The sequence below is a fragment of the Hippocampus zosterae genome, chromosome 14, assembly GCF_025434085.1.
Source record: "Hippocampus zosterae strain Florida chromosome 14, ASM2543408v3, whole genome shotgun sequence".
Taxonomy (NCBI): Eukaryota; Metazoa; Chordata; class Actinopteri; order Syngnathiformes; family Syngnathidae; genus Hippocampus; species Hippocampus zosterae.
Window position 1 is genome coordinate 1,700,267 of NC_067464.1, and position 19,057 is coordinate 1,719,323.

At 46.3% G+C, this 19,057-nt stretch overlaps 1 protein-coding gene across 1 annotated transcript in view; it reads right to left on the minus strand.

The window, feature by feature from the left end:
* The window catches only part of slc25a21 (solute carrier family 25 member 21), a 71,552-nt gene that overhangs the window by 24,531 nt on the left and 27,964 nt on the right, over nucleotides 1-19,057 (minus strand). The window lies entirely within an intron of this gene.

Here is a 19,057-nt window from a genome sequence, read left to right on the forward strand (position 1 = left end):
GTTTAAATTGCGTTTATTTTTCAGTCAAAAAATTCGGAATATTCAGCAAATACATTTGTCAGGTATTAAAAAAAAACCTCAAACTGAATACATTAATTAACTATTTAGGGGGAAGCAAAAACTACCAAAAATACATTTGTGTGATTAAGTCAAAATAAAAATGAAATCGCAAAAAGGAAAAAGTTGATTTTCTTTTTTCCCCCAAACGGACGCAAAATGACAAAATAGTTTGAGCAAAAAAGCCAGTGAAGTAAAAAAAATCTGATTTTTTTTTACTCGATAAGATTCAAACAATCAAATTTGCTTTGACAAGAAAAAAAAAAAGTCTGAAGAAAGAAGAAATTGCTTGGCTAAAATAGCCAAAATTTGGAAGCGAAAAGCGCTGGAGTGCATCAAGTCAAAAAGCAGGAAACGTACGGCAGAAATCCACGGTGACCTTGGATTGACACGTAGAGCGCACGCAGGTGTTTCCACGTCGGCGAGACGCGATTTGGACACGCGACAACTTACTGTCAACAAGTTTTCGGGTGACATGAGCTCACTGTCGTTCAACTACCCCGACGGCCGCAAAAAGAGCGCCATGTTTTATTTTTTTCGCCCTCGAGTTGCTTTTAGCCGCACGCCGTTTATTTGAATGAGGAACACGCTGTTTTGCTAGGCTGCAAACAAGCCAGAGCGGCAAAGCAAACAAGCTAGCAAGCTCAACCTTGCTGTCCAAACAGAGCAAAGACAACCGCAGAAAAAGGGCGGGTTCCTCCATGTCCAAAGACAAGAACGAAGTGGCAGTAAGAAAAAGCTGAACTGTCGGCAAATATTCGGACAGAACCCCCCCCCCCCACCAAACAAACAAAAATAAAAATAAACAAAACCCTTCTTCCCGAGGGTGGCTAACGTTAAGCCGAGCCGCCACCTGCGCCTCGTCAACGCTGCGTAGTGAGTGACATTGCGGCGGCGGTTGGGGGGGGGGGGGGGGCGTGGTGATTGGGCCATTTGAAGCTTCTTTTGTTCGTCCAGCACAATAGAAGTGACAGGGCTTGTCATCCTGCGTCTTGCAAACACACACACACGCCAAAAGAAAAGGTGTGAATAGCTCAACGCCGTCTGGGCCACGTCCATTAGGACATACTTGAGTCCAGAGTGCCCGACACCCCCCAAAGCAACGGACACGAATTGTCCATTTAGTGGTTGGAAATGGAACGTAGAAATTGTAGAGGCGAACCTACTTCAATGGAACTTTCCAAAATGCCTTATTCGAAGAGGTAGTCTCAAAATAAAGACGGATTGCGTATTAGCATTCATTTCGTTAGCCTAAGAGCACGACTGCAAAAAGTTATTCTCAGCATATTGTGACCAAATCGATACAAAATACCGATGTAGTAGCTAAAGAGTACATCTTTTGCTGGTGTTTGGAAAAATTTCAAATCGGACGTACTATGCTAGTAGGCTAACAATTTTGGTCCGTGTTTTTATGACATCGGAAATTACAGTCATACAGCATTGATGATGAGGAGCAAATTATGGGTGGGGGGGGGGGGGGGTTGGGGTTGTCCCAAAATACTTTAATTGATTTAATTGTAACTGTAGTGTAGTTGACTTTAATTACAGAAGACATCCGGTGTAAGCTAGCTAGACCACAACTAGCTTTGTTTTCACAAAACACTATTATGGAGCAACTGGTTGGAAAAATCTTAAATAGTCGAAACAATTTATTCTTTAAAATTCGTTTATATCTACACACTTATTTTGTGTCTGAATTTTTGTGTTTTTACGACGCGTGAATCACCTTTTGGCGTCTTTCGGCCATTTTGGTTTGAACCAACCATTTGAGGTGAATTCCAAAAGCGATCAAATGAAAGCTAGCTCAGAAGCTAAATTAGCAAAATTGTTACACTTGTGTGCGGCAACGGTTGATAATCATCTAGGACCTGCCGTCGCTCCAAACGGAACATGACGTTGGCCGTTTCGGTTTGTGGCGGCCATTTTGATGAAGTCCGACCAGGGAATTTCTCCAAGTGAGCCCCAATCGAAAGCACTTTTCCCCTCTGGCTTCGTCGTGTGCGCGCGTTTGTGGAAGAGCAGCTACGAGTAGCCCTGCCGGTAGCCCCCGCAACTTAGCCGGAGAAACTGATAAGTCGCCTAGCAGAAAAGAGCTCATACATCACGAGAGATGATTATCTAGACTGGTTGTTGGCTTGGCTTGAGAATGCGCGCACACACAAACGCGCACGTAACACAATTTGCTCCCACGGCCACAAAAAAAAAAAAAAAAGTGAAAACAAAACACAACAGCGCACACACTCACTCAAGGAAGCGTTTGCACAATGTCAGCGGGTGTCATCCATCACGTACGCACAGTAAATGATCTCGGCAGAAGGTTCCCCGATCAGTAGAGGAAGCCAACCGGAATTGTTTTTTCACGCGTAAACCGGCACCAGATTGAAATTTGCTTTTGGTGGGGATGAGGGTCAAAGCCGTCATGATTTTGATGAAAAATCAAATGACGATTTTGACATTTTTTTTAAAAACCCGCCTCCCTTCAATTTTGGGATTTTTTTTTTCAAGGTCCTTTTCCCATTTATGAAGACTTTTGACTTGCCGTCTTTTAAGCATTCGGCACAACACCCATCAAATTTGAACAAAAAGTCCGAAAGCAGATGACAACAATTGCTGCAAACAATCCGGTCTTCTCACTTACAACTTTTCATGTTTCATAAAACAACCAGGGGCGGCCCGGTAGTCCAGTGGTTAGCACGTCGGCTTCACAGTGCAGAGGTTCGATTCCAGCTCCGGCCTCCCTGTGTGGAGTTTGCATATTCTCCTGCGTGGGTTTTCTCCGGGTGCTCCGGTTTCCTCCCACATTCCAAAAACATGCGTGGCAGGCTGATTGAACACTCTAAATTGTCCCTAGGTGTGAGTGTGAGTACGAATGGTTGTTCGTTTCTGTGTGGCCTGCGATTGGCTGGCAACCGATTCAGGGTGTCACCCGCCTACTGCCCGGAGACGGCTGGGATAGGCTCCAGCACCCCCCGCGACCCTAGTGAGGATCAAGCGGCTCGGAAGATGCATGAATGAATGAATGAATGAATGAATAAAACAACCAGATGTAAATGAGGACCCCCAAGGTGCTATCTCGGGCCTTCGGTTATTTCTCGGTCTCCAAACGCAGCTGAGCCTGGAATGCCAAACGCGGAGGCGCAAGAAGCTCGTCGCTCACCCGACCAATTTGTCAAGTGCAGCAGCGCGGTATCCATCATAAATGCGGAGATGGGCGGCCTTCGGGAAACTTGTTCAAACTTTTCCCCTTTATGAGGAAATAATATGATGTCAATTCACAAGAAATCTACAGGTGATTTTTTTTTGTTTTTGTGGGGGGTGGGGTTGGGCAAATCATTCAATTTTGAGGGGGCTACAAATGATCCAACTGTATCATTAACTGTATCAATAAAACCTATCGCGGTTGTGCCCTTAGGTCCTCGAAGCCGCCAATAGCCAGGGTTGAACGTACAAAACTCCAAATTCCACTGCCAATGATAAATTGAGTCGTCTTCATCGGCTGGGTGTTTGTCTCCGCTGTTTTGATTTATCGTTACGCGTCACGGTCCATTTGTGCCCGGCGGCTACGTGCTGAGACAGCTCGGGTATGTCCCGCCTCCCCCGCCCGCCACCCCCCCCCTCTGTCAAAGCGCAGATGAACCCTGATTACTGACGAAAAGGTGTTTTACGCGCTCACGCGCAAAGTAGGCGTGCGCCAGGCGCTCCCGACCAACCGGGTCAGCCTGATGCGCTAACGACATGCTAACGACACGCTAACGACACGCTAACGACAGATTGACAGGCAGCCTTGTATGTACGTACCTTCCTCCGTTTTACCGTCGCTGTTTTCTTAACACCCCCGTGGTCACATTTTTTTTTTTTTTGGACGCGGCATGCAAATGCTTGCGGAAGTGGCGGCGGAGGCGGTCGGCCCAGGGGGCAAAATGGATGCAAAACACGCCCGCAACTGATGCTCGGGAGGAAGTGTGGCGTGTCGCTTGGGCCCCAACAGGATGGAAATGGAAACAAATTCATTCCAAACCCTGCGGGACACCTGTGATGCCAACTCGGTTGGGCCTGGTACAGATTTTTTTTTTTTTTTTTTTGGTGAAACACAAAAGGGCAAATGATGAAAGAAAGTCAAGCAAATGTCAACATCCTAAAAGCTGCGTGTTCTTTGGGACGTCGTCGCCCTTCCGTCAAAACGACCGCATGTGAGTCCGACCTAGTCAGAAAAAAAATATTTACATAAAAAGCCACACCCATTCCAAAGGCTACAATCATAACACGCGATTCATTTTCAAGTGTCATCTTTAAGTCATTATGTCCCCCCCCCCCCCGCCTGAGCTGAAGGAGCGACGGGCGCCAAGCCTCGCCCGCGACCCCTCCCAAATAAACAAACAAACAAATAAATAAACAAAGCCAGCTTTCCACTATCATTATGTCGACCGCCGCGTGACCACATCACTGCAAAATGAGCCTGGCGCACACGCGGCCCGCCGTTTGTCCCCCCCGGTTTTGGTTGCGCAACGGCAGCTGGGATGCCATCGTGTCAGAAATGCTGCTTTGACTGCATATGGGTTACATTTTTTTTGGGGGGGGGGGGGTGACACACAATTGAGTTCTTCTCATCTGCGGTCGTGTTTTAGGATCATACTGAAATGAGCAAAGTCACATTTGATGGTTTTTCAAAAAGAGGAGGAAAAAAAAAACCCCAAACGTGTCCAGTGGCGTTTGGGGATGAGCATGAAAGAAAAACAATTGGTTTTTTAAAAAATTAATTTTGCAAATGCATTGGTTTTTTTTTTGGTGGGGGGGGCTCAGGGGGGTGGGGGGTTATTGTGACAGCATGTTAAAAAAAAAAAAAAACTTTGCAATTTCGCAGTCCGAATAGGGCCTCCTGGGGCAAATTCTGGAATAATTTCAAAATGGCTGCTTCAAATTCACGCGTGGGTCCTCAAATTCAGGTGTGGGTCCTCAAACTTTTTCATACGTTCTCTTATGATGTACGCTGGCACCTCTACTTATGAAATGAATTGGTTCGGGAATACATTTCTTCACGAGAAAATGTAAGTAGAAACGCCTTTTCCATGTACATGCCCTCATTTGTTCCAAGCCCCCCCCCCCCACCCCCCAAAATTCAAATTCATGTTTTCCGAATCTGAAATCTCCGATTTTTAATCTGAGATATCAGATTAAAAATACATTTAACTAGACAATGTGAAACGACTTCTATGCCATATACACGCTTGCACAAAGCAAGTACGTTTTGGGGTATGTTGAGGTCCCCCCCCCCGCCAAAAAATGGTTTGAGTCTTTCCGCAACACGGTTGACCATAAAAGCGGATCTTTAGAGGCCATCATGGTGAGCGTACAGCAATAATGCTTTTAGTGAGGCTGTAAATTGTTTAATTAGTTGTTAACGCCTTCTCTCTTAAGTCGCCCCCGCCCCCGGTGCGTCAAGCCGTCTGCTCGGACCGATGGTAGAAGCGCGTCTGGATCCCCGTTTGGAGGGCCTTTGGGTCCAGATTTCAAAAGTCTCGCCAGGTCGGGATGCGTCAACGTCGGGGACGCCACCCAAGTGCACGCCCCCCCCAAAAAAAGATCAATGGAAATGAAAATAACCGCAGGGAGAATCCTCCAGTGATGCGTCTCGTAATCCGACATGGTGGTCCGTCCTCGTGGGAGTTACTGGCTAAGCGTGACGTTCAAGTCGTGGTGGCACGACCAGAACGGGAGCGTGGGTTGTTTTTTTTTTTCTTCTTCTTCAAGGCATGAAGCTATGAAGAACGCCTGAATGAGGGGGGGGGGGGTAGGGGGGGGGCTTTGACTCCATGTAGCAAGACTTGCATACGCAGCGGGGCTTGAAGTTGAAAATTGAGGACCCGCAACCGTCGGTTTGTGCTTTTGACTGCACGACAAAGAACTTTCAATCAAGTTTGAGTTCCAAAGTGTAAGCGGCTCCCTCTAGTGGAACGCGGGGGTCACTGCCTAGCGTCAGTTGAATTGGATTTCACGTTTGGCAAACTTTCATTTGGGTGTGAACAGTTCCTGAATTGTGATTGCACGAGGAATGGAAGATAAATGTGAATTAAAACAAACAAACAAACAAAAAATAAAATATGGGCTTATAACGAGTCATTATTGCCGCCGCAGTCTTGGGAGTGTTCCGTCAACGTTAGCGGCCATTAGAAAGACTTTAAGTTGGAACCGCTCGACTGGCAATGAATGACAGCTCGACTTTCAAGGTCCAAGTTGACACTGAAAAGGTCAAGCAAACATTCCCAGATTTCGTTGGGCTCAGATTGACTTTCAGCAGACGAGTAAAGCCGCATTTTTAATTTTTTTTTTTTTAAAGTCACTCGGTGGCATCGGATGATGGCTCCTCTGCTTTCCGGCGTTCCGGGGGAGGAGCCTCGAAAAGACTTGTCACGACACGGCGCGGCGGCGAGGAAAAACACGGCAATTCAAAGCGACGCCGAGTGAAGTCTTTAACGGAATTCAGCGGCACGGAAAAGAAACGACTCGCTCGTCCTGTAATTTGGGGGGTGACGGTGACCGCGTTGGACAAACTCCGAGTGAACTGCGCGCGGTTTGCTGCGATCGCTTTTATCTCGGTGTCGCATTACGGAAAAAGCTGAAATAATTCATCATGACGGGCGGCCAGTTTGACTGATAAAACGATCAAAAAAAAAAAAGGGGGGGGGGGGCGGGGTTTTTTTTTGGCAAGATGTCAAAAAAACTTGACATCTTGTCAACTTAACTTCCTGAAACGCATACATTACAGCCTGTCGCGACCTTTCCCAAATATGCCGGGGATCCGTTTTATTTTTGAGCATTGGGGATATTTTTTTCTCAAAAGTCAACTCAAAAAACTCAAACGTTTTTTTTTGGGGGGGGGGGATATATGGCTATATATATATACATATATTTCTTCTGCTTATCCACGGCCAGGCCGCGGAGAACAACAGGGCACCTTCCCCCGACCCAGTGAAATTGGTCCAGCTCCTCCGAGGGGGATCTGGAGGCATTCCCAGGAATAGCGCAAATGCCAAAATGACCAAAACCTTTTCACTGACCACCAGAAAGAACAGATTTAAAACTTTTTTTTTAGGATCCGCAAGTCCCTGGACGTAATGCAACGCTAAACCTAAGGCTATAAACGCATGGGTGAATAGTTTGAGTTATGTTCAGCAGAATAACAAAAATGTAAGTGAGGACTTTTATTGAAAATTTTCTTTCCGACCACCGCGGGTACACTTGAAATAATCTTTTGCAACCACCGATGCGAGTGAGCCCCCCCGTCTGCAATTGGGGAAGTCAATCTTACTGATGCTAGGCAGGCAGAGCTAATTAGCATAGCTAACATCAGTTTGTTTCTGATCTGGCGATACCATAAAAAGCTGGGAAGAGTGTTAACAAATTCATTCATTCATTCATCTTCCGAGCCGCTTGATCCTCACGAGGGTCGCGGGGGGTGCTGGAGCCCATCCCAGCCGTCTCCGGGCAGTAGGCGGGGGACACCCTGAATCGGTTGCCAGCCAATCGCAGGGCACACAGAGACGAACAACCATTCACACTCACACCCAGGGACAATTTAGAGCGTTCAATCAGCCTGCCACGCATATTTTTGGAATGTGGGAGGAAACCGGAGCACCCGGAGAAAACCCACGCAGGCCCGGGGAGAACATGCAAACTCCACACAGGGAGGCCGGAGCTGGAATCGAACCCGGTACCTCTGCACTGTGAAGCCGACGTGCTAACCACTGGACTACCGGGCCGCCCCCGTTAACAAATTTTGCCTTCTTAAAAAAAAATAGCTGTGGAAAGTCTTCTTGCTGGATGAAATTGTTGTTTTTTTATTTTATTTTGCCAGCGAACCAAAAGAACGTCGACTCCGGTTTCAAGTTAGTCGAACGTTATTTCAAAATAGTTTGGTCAGGGCTCGTAAACGGCAGAGACGGACGGCACCTTTGGGGATGTCATCGCGACGTGTGAGGCCTCTCTCACGCTAGACGGCGAGGACGAGTCGCGACACGCCGGAAAACCAAAACAAAGAATAAAAGCCCAGCTCGTGCCCGAGTAGCTGCGTGGCATGCGCTGCACGTGCTCCAACGTCTCAGGCCGGCTTTGTGGGCATTTTTTGTTTTGTTTTGGTTTTTTTTGGGGGTGGGGGGGGGGCTAAGACAGATGCTGACTGTGAACTCTTGACACCGGTTCGACCGGTTTATGTTCAACATGTGTGTCTGTGTTACTGTCTTTCCACAAAGCTGCCCCCACCGTGGATCTGTGTTTGTGTGTGTGTGTGTGTGTGTGTGTGTGTGTGAAAGAGAGAGAGCGAGAGAGATGAGATGAGAGGCTCTGTGGCTATCTGGGAGGTTGAGCGTAATGACACACTAGGGACAGATTAGCTGGACGTCCATCAGGGAAGACTCTGATTTACAGCCACGCTGACCAGCCTGTTGCCCTCCACCCAAAGCAAACACACACACACACACACACACACACACACACACACACACGGACACGGACACGGACGGAGGGGAAAAACATGGCCGCCTCTGTTGGCTTCTGTGAGGCTTTAAATCACGGCGACGTCTCAGAGGGCGCGCGGTGCCTTTTGGATACGCGCGCGCAGACGTAATAATGGGGGGGGGGCGGTCTGCGCCCCCCCCCTCCGCAACAGAGATGGACAGATTCGTTAAACAAGATGTCACCGCCAAACACAACAATGATTAATCGCGTGCCGCAAATTATAAGCACCTGTATGAATGGACACGCCCACTGGCTAGCTGACTTGCATGCTTTCACTCCATTAGAGAAGCAGCCCACACTCTTGGGGGGGGGGGGGGGGGGGGAAGAAAAAAAAACGTTGCCCACCCCCCAGGGTGAAATGAGAGGAAGTCTGGTTGAAAGTGAAAAAGTGAATGCCTCCTCCTCATTTAAAAAAAAAAATGTTGGCTAGCAAAAATTTGGCTAGCAATGGAGAATTGACTGCAGCATGGTGGCTAGCGGTTAGCCCAAACACGAGTGAATTTAGTTCCAGAATATATGATCTGTAAGGGATATTTTTTTTTTTCATTTCACAACACCGTGGTACCTCTAACTCCCAAAATTAATTGGTTCTGGAAGAAATTTCTTCACGAGAAAACGTCCTAAGTAGAGACGCGTTTACCATGTAAATGCGCTAATCCGTTATCCAAGCGCGATAAGTGTTTTCAAAAGCATAAAATGCATCAAAATTTGGGTGGTTGGATCAGCCTGCGGCCTCAGAATAAACCATTTGACCAAAAACTTCACTTACAAAATGCCAAACATTGACCAAGGCTACCGCAGGCCTGCGCTCGAAACATGGTGGAAACAAAGACGTCGCATCACCCATATATCACGCGATATGAATCGAACCAATCGCAGAGCACTTCAAAGACCGTCCCGCATTGTCCTTCAAATAGCTTTGAACTTGGTCAGTGTCAAACTTTCCCCTTTTTTTGGCCCTGATCAACTCCTTTGTTGTTTTGAAGACGGTTTTGGATTCTGGATTCGCTAAAACGGCCCATGCCTCTTTCAAGTTTCTTGACCGTTTGCCATTGATATTCCGCTCATGCAAGTTTTTAAAAAAAAACGTTTTGGTTGAAAAGCAAGAAACTAGTACAGCCTCTGCGGGAATCTCTTCCTCAGACACAACAAACTCCTTTCCGGACTGCCCCGCACCCCCCCCCCCCCCACCGCCTCCCCTATACCTCTGCATTCATTATGCTAACGAGCTAGCCTCGCTGATAGCCCTCGCGAGGAAATGCGCCTTTGATTAATGTAGACAAAAGTGAGCTGCGCAGACAGCGGGCTCCCCCCCGAGTTAAACGAGTCGCTTGCCATCGGGGCCTCAAGGGGCTCTCTCCGGCCCCCGCCTGGCACAACCCCGATGCGCTGCTGCTGCTGCTGCAAAGAATCTGAAGCAAATGAAAACCATACAGGCAACAGCTAGCACAAGGAGAGAAAACGTTTGTTTGTGAGTACAGTGAGAGTGACGTTTAGCGCAGGAGTTCCATTCAAGTTTCAGATGAAGCTCTGCGATAGAGACACCATTAAAAAAAAAAAGTATATTTTTCTCTCTATATATATTTTTAAATATATAAATATATATATATATTATATAAATATATATATATATATATTATATAAATATAATATATATATTAATATTTATATATATATAAAATATACATTTATATTTATATATATATTTTTAAAAAAATATATAAAAAATATACATTAAAAAAATATATATATCAAAACTCACTCCTACCGCCACATCCCTATATATATATATATATATATATATATAAAGGGATATATATATATATTTTAAAAATATATATATATAAAATATACATTTATATATATATATATATATTTTAAAAAATATATAAAAAATATACATTAAAAAAAATATATATATATAAAAACTCACTCCTACCGACGGGCTTTAAACACACACAACCTGAAGATATTTTAAATTATTAAAATAAATTTTTCTTCCATTTAAATGTGCAAAAAAAAGACATCAAGCTACTTTTACTTTTGCTACTTAGTTGAATGTTTAAGAAAAATGCTTACATGTATATTTCGAATGAAAATTAAAAAAATTGAAAGTCAAGTTTTTTCGGTTTTAATTTAGAATACATTTTTTTTCAGTTTTTAGAGTTAAAAAATTATATAATGATTAAGGCGCCTTCTCCATCAAAATGGAAGACATTTTTTTTTTTTGTGTACGTCTCCCTCAGTGGAAAAGTACTGACCAGCCCTGGTTTTTAATCCTTAAACTCAAGCTCCTTCCTGCTGTAATCACACCAAAACCCATTTAAAGACACTTTTTTAAAACATACCGTAAAGCAAATTGCAATATTAAAAACAAATGGCTGGAAAAATGAAAACGTGTTTTGCAGAAAAATCTACTAAACAGAAAGAGGATGACTGTATTTACCGCACGGAGCTTGTTTTTGTCTAACCGTTGGGTAATTTTAAATGATCCAGAGCAGACATGAGAAGGAGAGGCAATATGTCACGAGCTCGGACCACACGAAGCAGGGATGTATGGGGGGGGAGGGTGGGGGGGCCTGCGGCTGATAAGGCCCCCCAGCTACCTGCCTGTACAGTCGCCTCTCCGCAAATGTTTACTTTGGAGCAGACTGGCGGCCAACTGGTTGCAATTGACCTCGTAGCGGGACGAGTTAGAGAGCGAACATGAGCCCCCCCCTTTCTACCTTCTGAGAGGCGGCCGGCGCAGGGCCCACGTGGAAATACTTTGAAAGAAGGCCAAAGGACAACAAAGAACGATTTTGCCCGGTGCGCGCTGAGCGACCTTGCCGAGGATGGGCCTGAAAACTCAAATGGAGGCGACACCTGCCACAGGTGCAAAGAGCTTTTCAACCGCGACTTGCTTCAGAGGGGATGTGGCGGGAGGCTATGCTGCACCGTATGAGCACTTCATCCTAAATTCGATGCTTGCTGTAACCAAAAGGGAATGGAACGCATTGCCAAGCGGAACCATTGGAAGGGTTCCCTCGGGTGGCTGGGAGTTGCTTAGATGGGATGTGGAAGGATGTCAAATTGCGATAGGGTTAGAGACACGGTTCTAATATTCCATGCCGGGCGGTCTTGCGTCAGGGAATGGAACTCCATTTCCAAAGAGAAACATTTGCAGCCTTTCTTGACAGTGGGAGGAAATAGACGGGCGGCCAGGGGACGCTTAATCCAAATCGGCGGCTCCAGATGGGAATTACATCCTAAATGATACAATATTCTTGTAGAACGGAGTGGAAAAGCTTCCCAAGTAGAGACATTAAGCGGGCTTGCTTAGGTGGCCAGGAGATGCTTAGACGGGATGGGGGAGGAGTCTCAAATGCTTGATGAGGATATGTCCTCAATGTTACCTCGTTGTCCCGGGCCTTCTTGGGTGGCTGGGAGTTGCTTAAATGGGATGCGGCACGAGGCTAAACTGCTCCAGATGAGGATTACATCCGAAATTATTTGCAGCTCTCGCAGCAGGGAACAGAGCTCACTTTGAGCTTGCCCAGGTGGCCGGGAGTTGCTTAGATGGGATGCGGCAGGAGGTCAAACTGAGATAGGGTTAGAGACATGATTCTTATATTCTATGCCGGGCGGTCTTGCGTCAGGGAATGGAACTACATTTCCAAAGAGAGACATTTGCAGCCTTTTCTTGACAGGGGAGGAAATAGACGGGCGGCCAGGGGACGCTTAATCCAAATCGGCGGCTCCAGATGGGAATTACATCCTAAATGATACAATATTCTTGTAGAACAGAGTGGAAAAGCTTCCGAAGTAGAGACATTAAGCGGGCTTGCTTAGGTGGCCAGGAGATGCTTAGACGGGATGGTGGAGGAGTCTCAAATGCTTGATGAGGATATGTCCTCAATGCAACCATGTTGTCGCGGGCCTTCTTGGGTGGCTGGGAGTTGCTTAAATGGGATGCGGCACGAGGCTAAACTGCTCCAGATGAGGATTACATCAGAAATTATTTGCCGCTCTCGCGGAAGGGAACAGAGCTCACTTTGAGCTTGCCCAGGTGGCCGGGAGTTGGTTAGATGGGATGCGGCAGGAGGTCAAACTGAGATAGGGTTAGAGACACGATTCTTATATTCCATGCCGGGTGGTCTTGCGTCAGGGAATGGAACTACATTTCCAAAGAGAGACATTTGCAGCCTTTCTTGACAGGGGGAGGAAGTAGACGGGCTGCCAGGGGCCGCTTAATCCAAATCGACGGCTCCAGATGGGAATTACATCCTAAATTATACAATATTCTTGTAGAACGGAGTGGAAAAGCTTCCCAAGTAGAGACATTAAGCGGGCTTGCTTAGGTGGCCAGGAGATGCTAAGACGGGATGGTGGAGGCGTCTCAAATGCTTGATGAGGTTATGTCCTCCCGTTGTCGCGGGGCTTCTTGGGTGGCTGGGAGTTGCTTAAATGGGATGCGGCACGAGGCTAAACTGCTCCAGATGAGGATTACATCGGAAATTATTTGCCGCTCTCGCGGAAGGGAACAGAGCTCGCTTTGAGCTCGCCCAGGTGGCCAGGAGTTGCTTAGATGGGATGCGGCAGGAGGCTAAGTCGCTCCATATGAGGACTATATCCTATATTCCATGCTGGTCTGACAGAAGGTTATTTCCAAGTAGAAACATAAGCACACTTCCTTGGGTGGTTGAGAGTGGCTTAGACGGGGTGCGGCAGGAGGCTCAATAGGAGAATGAAATCGGTAATTCTCGTAAGTAAAATTAGCCGAGTTCCTCCGGCAGCTGCCCGGCCTTCTGTACTCGCTTATGGATGACAGAATATGCCTAAAATGAAAAATCGCCCGGACGGAACAGACCCATCAAGGCGGAGTGGGAGGAGGAGGGGGAGTGGGGTTGGGGGAGGGGTGGGGGGGGCATGGAAGCCAAACCATGCCCACTTAATGATCACTCAAGCTTCCATCAATAAAAAATCCAAGTTTAAACAAACATTTGTCCTCCCCTGTCAGCCCATTTGGCATGCTAGCCCTTCTCCGCGGCGCACACCTGAGTGAGAAGGCCGAGTCCAGCAGGAAGCGAGGGAGGCGGGCGGGGCGGGGGGGGGGACGTGTAGGGGGGGTATTCAGAGTTTGGCGTTTCACTCCAGGCCAGTCATTTGTCACAATTGTCACCCAATGCACAAACACAAATTAGTGAATTAGAACAGCGGATGTGTGCGTCCTGCCTTGGCTAAATCAAGTCAGCGCTGGGGAGCTGTCATAACGGGTCTGGCGGCGAACGTGATCAACAAAAGGGCACATGCACGGTCCGGTCGCTCCAATTCTGCTGGTTTAAGGCCCAACAAAGACAATTCGCCGAGTGACTGGACTTTGCATTTCGCGTTGTTCCAAAATGGCAAATTACGGTGAGTACCGCAGTTTCAAAAAGTATTTCTGAACGCGCCCGACGTTGTTGTGTCTTTATCGTTATTGCTATCCTACTTTTACCGCCGTCATCCACAATAATCCGTTCGTTCAAAATTAATGATCTTCTGAGATGCTCCCATCACTGTCGGTGTTAAAGTGGGCGCATTAAAACAACAACAACAAAAACGTTTCTGTTCCTTTCCTTTCTAAAAAGGCTAAATATGTTCAAATTAAGCTTTCAAACTGAACAAAATGACTCGTCAAGTCCTGTAGAATGTTTACCGGTAAGTCAAGTCCTAAAAAAGTCATGCGAAACTCGAGTCCTTGGCGAAATACGATCCCGCTAACTAGCTAAGAAGCTAGCTAGCTAACATCACTTGGCGTCGGCGCTGACGTGACTTCACTGAGAAGTAGCAAATCATTTTGGTTGAATTCTTTGCGCGCTCGTCACCCACTGACACGCAGAGAACAACCGCCTAGGCCACGTCGGAGGAAAAAAAAAAAAAAAAAATCGAAAAATAAAGCTCAGTTTTGATCGATGCTGTCCCTCTTCCTGAGCATGTTCCTCAGGCTGTAATTTTGTAACAGGCAGCCGAGCAAAGACTCCGAAATCATATCAGCGGGGAGGCGTGTTTAAATATCGCTGTAATTGCAGCAATCGTTTCTCGCAGCCCCCCCCCCCCCCCCGCCCTCACCATTCCCAACGGTCCGACATTCACTCCCTCTCTTCCTCACCGTTTCCTCCGCGACTATCCAGTTAATCCCGTCTGCCGGTGTGGGCTGACAGTTGCATGACAAGGAATGTTTCCCTTCGTAAGAGCCGACTTCCTCCTCGCGCACTTTTAGCCCTAAATTGAAATGTTTCCTATTGAGCTCAATCAAGAGGGGCAATTAGCTAATTATTCGCTTATGCCTCAAAAACTGGAGGCCCGCAAGGAGGACGGCGGAGCTGCCGAGGCACGGAAAAGACGAGCGGGCGGAGGAGGGGGGTGGGGGGGGGGTAACGAAACAGGAAATGATTATGGCAAATAGATGAAAATAATTTCCCCAGGTACCCAAGGGGAAGCAATTCTCAAAAGTCAACCCAATGGGTAAAATGAATCATAAGCTGCCGTTTAGGCGTGTTATGATTTTAAAGGACTCATTCAAAAACATTTCTACTTTTTTTTTTTGTAAGGTGAAACGTCAGGCATATTTTAGGAGATTCACACATTTAAAATAGCAAAGATTTGTGAAAAATGGTTCGCTAACTGTGGGGTCCGTTTTGCAAAAATTGACTTTTTCTGGAAACACGAATAACATAAAAATCATCATCAAAAATCATGAAAATTGCTTAAACCGGTTGGTGAGCGCTAGCTTTGACCAGGACTGTTTGCATCCGGTTACAATTTGATCAAATCAGAAAGAAATTCAAATTTTTTTTTTGTGACATGAAGAGCAAAAGAGTAATCAGCCCCCACAGAAAAAAAAATGTACAGTCAAATTTTATTTTGCAGTGTTTTGTGAAGCGAGCGTCAGTTTTCGTTCCAATTTTTCACGACTATCAAATTTACATTGCAAGTAAAAACTTGTTTCGCTTTTGTAGTAACGTGAATATTTTCTTTTATCAGCACTTGTCGGCATGATCAATTTCATGAAATCGATTAAACAGTTTTACATAGCTAGTTTTTACAAGTACCGTTTTTGTTCCAATGAGAATTTCTTCAAATTAGCAGAAAATACGCTATATGCTAGTGATACGAATAGCATAACATTGAAATTTGCAACTGCAAAAAATGGCTTTGTTAAAATTAATCCCGTCTGCAGAAAATTTGGGGGGGAGTTCATTTTTTAACTACAAAAGTTCTGTCCCAAAAAAAAATGGTTTTGTAGTTTTTGGACCATCAAGCTAGCAACCGTTTTCATTCCAGTTTTCACTCGAGCGATCACAATTACATTTATTGGAAAAAAACAAAAACAAAAGACGTGCTAGTTGCCATTTGTACCAATAAATAGCATAAAAAGTTATTTGCACCAGTGGGAAAATGTTGCGCTTTGTCCATGCTACTCATAAAAATTGGTTAAAACAGATTTTGAGAGCTAGCTTCGATTTTTCATTCCACTCAGTTTCATAAAATCAGCAACAAATTCAAATTTTCTCGTAAACTGGACAGCAAAAAAATAAAAAATAATAATAATAAAAATAAAAGCAATCAGTACCCGTCGGAAAATTTCCGAGCAGCGCTAACGGCATTAGCCTCTTTTAGCAGTTTGGCAAAATATGCGTGTAGTTTTTCAACAATGTCTCGGTAACTTTTGTGGGAACATAAAAAGCATTAAAAAAACTGCTGGAAATTAAAAAAAAAAATGGGTGTGTGGAAGAAAGAAATTCACGTTTTACTGTAACGTATCCTCAAAAAGAGAGACACTTCAAAAGGGCGGGGGGGGGGGGGGGCTGAATGTTACGTCCCGGCCCGGCAGCGCCATTTAATAACGAGACGGGCAATAAAACACGCTGGCACCCGAAGGCCTCGCGCACGCTCCCACCGCAGCAACGCGACGGCGGCCCGACGGCGTCCTTCCCTACGTCCCCCCCCTCCCTTTAGCAGACGAGGTGCGCACAAAAACAGATTGCTCGCGACGATAATAAACAACATTTCATCGCTCATTTGAAAGGCAGCGCGTTTAAAAGCAATCCGTACGTCGTTCGAGACATCCGTCTTCGGGCCCGGCTCGTGAAGAATTCATTTCGGGACCCCGGTGGGACGGGTTGGAGCAAATACGGCGTCGGGAGATATGAATTCTGTCCCTTCTTCGCCCCGGCCGGGCTCGCCGCCCCCCCCGCCGCTTCGACAAGTGCTGTACCGGCCGACCCCTAAATCAATCATTTAAATATATGGATAAATCAACGAGGCGCTACTCAAGCACACACACACACACACAGATGCCGTAGCTTAATTCACCCGAGCAAAGCGAGCGCGCCGGCCATATTTCAGCCAACATGTGCGCCACTGTTGTCTAAACAAGCGCTGCGAAAGCCAGGCGGGACGCCGAGGAGGGTCCTGGCTGGAGGTCATGGAAAGCAGTCATAATGCACACACACACACACACACACACACACACACACACACACACACACACGTACGCACGAGGGAAAGAAGTTAGCGGCTTGAGGTCATGGAAAGACGATATAAAGCCGCCTTTCAAGCCCGGCGAAGCCAAAAGTCGGCGGAACAGACGGATGGACGCAACTGCCGTGACGGCGAAAGAAGACGGCATTCCGTCGAGGTCCGAGAACGTCGACATCATCATGGAAGGCCGAGCAAAGTGTCTCGAAATGTTCATCGGCGATGAAAAAAATTTTTTTTTTAATGGCAAATGCGTACCAAAGTTTCCCGAAAGCAGCTTTTTGGCGATTTGTTCATTTCGGGAGTTTTAACAACTGTTTGCGAATTTTTCCTTTTCCCACGTTAGGTGAAAAAAAACCAAACTATTTTTACCTTTTGTATCTTGAAATTTCTTTCGTAACTAGAGGCAATATTTTCCTGATGGGGCGTTTCGTAACTTGAAAATTTCGTATGAAGTTCGTAAGTCGAGGTAGCCCTGTACTGCGTGCAAATCAAAGTTCGTTCAAGGCTGTATTTTTTTGGAGTGTTAGCAATTTCCTTGCCACAAGAAAAATCACAAAAACTGTTGGCAAACGCTTCGCGAACATTTGCGACTTTGAACGAACTCTGACGTAAACGCGCATTTTTCTACCTTCGCCAACAGTGGCGATTGTTTGACCCTCGGTGGTATAAGGGCTTAGTTTTTGTGACAAATTCAGGAGGTCCATGCCGGACCCTCAAAAAACAATTTGGGAAAATTGGCTGAGCCTTTTGTGTGTGTAATCGAGACAACTTTTACCGGTTGCGGTATTTTATTCCGATTAAAACTGCCTCAATGAATTTGAAACACTCGACGTTGCCTCCTCAACGATTTCAGGAGTCTCACAATTTTCACCGCGATCTTCCTTTGCGCTTACTGTACGGACGGGCTCAAGTGTTTCGCGAAGCTTCATGAATCTTTATGTCGTTTTTTTGAATGATTTTTTTTTTTGTGGCTTTATTTATTTATTTTCGCCGATTTATTCGTCCGATTTTTATGGAGATTCGATCAAGTCCGTAAAACCCGATAGAGTCATTAAACCAGGTCCGGAAACTGCAAAGTCACCAGTTTTCTAAAGCCAAGGACTGAACTACAATTGCCGTAAAAAACGACGACTGCCGGCGCGCGACCGGTCGGCGGCAATCGCTCGTGATTTGCGGTGGATTGTGGGAAGGGTAGTCCTTCGTGACGCAAGCTAACATTGCAGCTAACGGTTGCATTTTCCATCGAGAAAGGGGGGGGGGGTTCCGATTTCAGCTACGTGGGAGACCCAAGCATTAGATGCACTCAAACCCGACCCGCATCTTCCGTTTTGCCCTCTCTAGGAAACGTCTCAGGGGGGGCCTAAAAATCCACCAACGAGTGTCAAAATCCTTCATCGAGAGCCTTTAATTTGTGATTTTTGCCCGGGGAATTTATCAGCCGTCTACACAAGCACGGGCGCGTGGAACAGCAGAAGCAAACACGACAAGACCTCCACCGAGCACAGAAAAGACAAATGAAGGGCCCGCTCTCACACAGGCTGGGTGGGCCGCTTCGGCTGGAAGGGGAATTCTGCTTAAACGCTTTGCAACTCACCCGGAAACGCACATTTTCTCCTCGCAAAAATGCCCAATCTTGGGAGAAAGTTTGATGTCAACTTTTGAGAAAAGGGACAGAAACGGTCACAATAGGTCCAGGTGGTCCATACCAACCAACCCCCCCCCCCCCCACTTCTGTTGCTGGATATACCCGCGGTGCGTAAGGGGGGCAGAACCTGAAACCGTTGCAAATGTGATCACAAGAGCCCGGGCCCTGATTGGGATGGCCGCATATGATTAAAGATAATTGCAAAGGACCGCTTTCCAAATGCTGCGGCGGTTTTGGAGAGTGGGGGTGGGGGTGGGAGTCCAACGGAAGGATTTAAAACCGATTCCCAGGGCTCGCCCCCCCAATTTCCAAAAGAAAGCAGAGGCAGAAACAAATGAA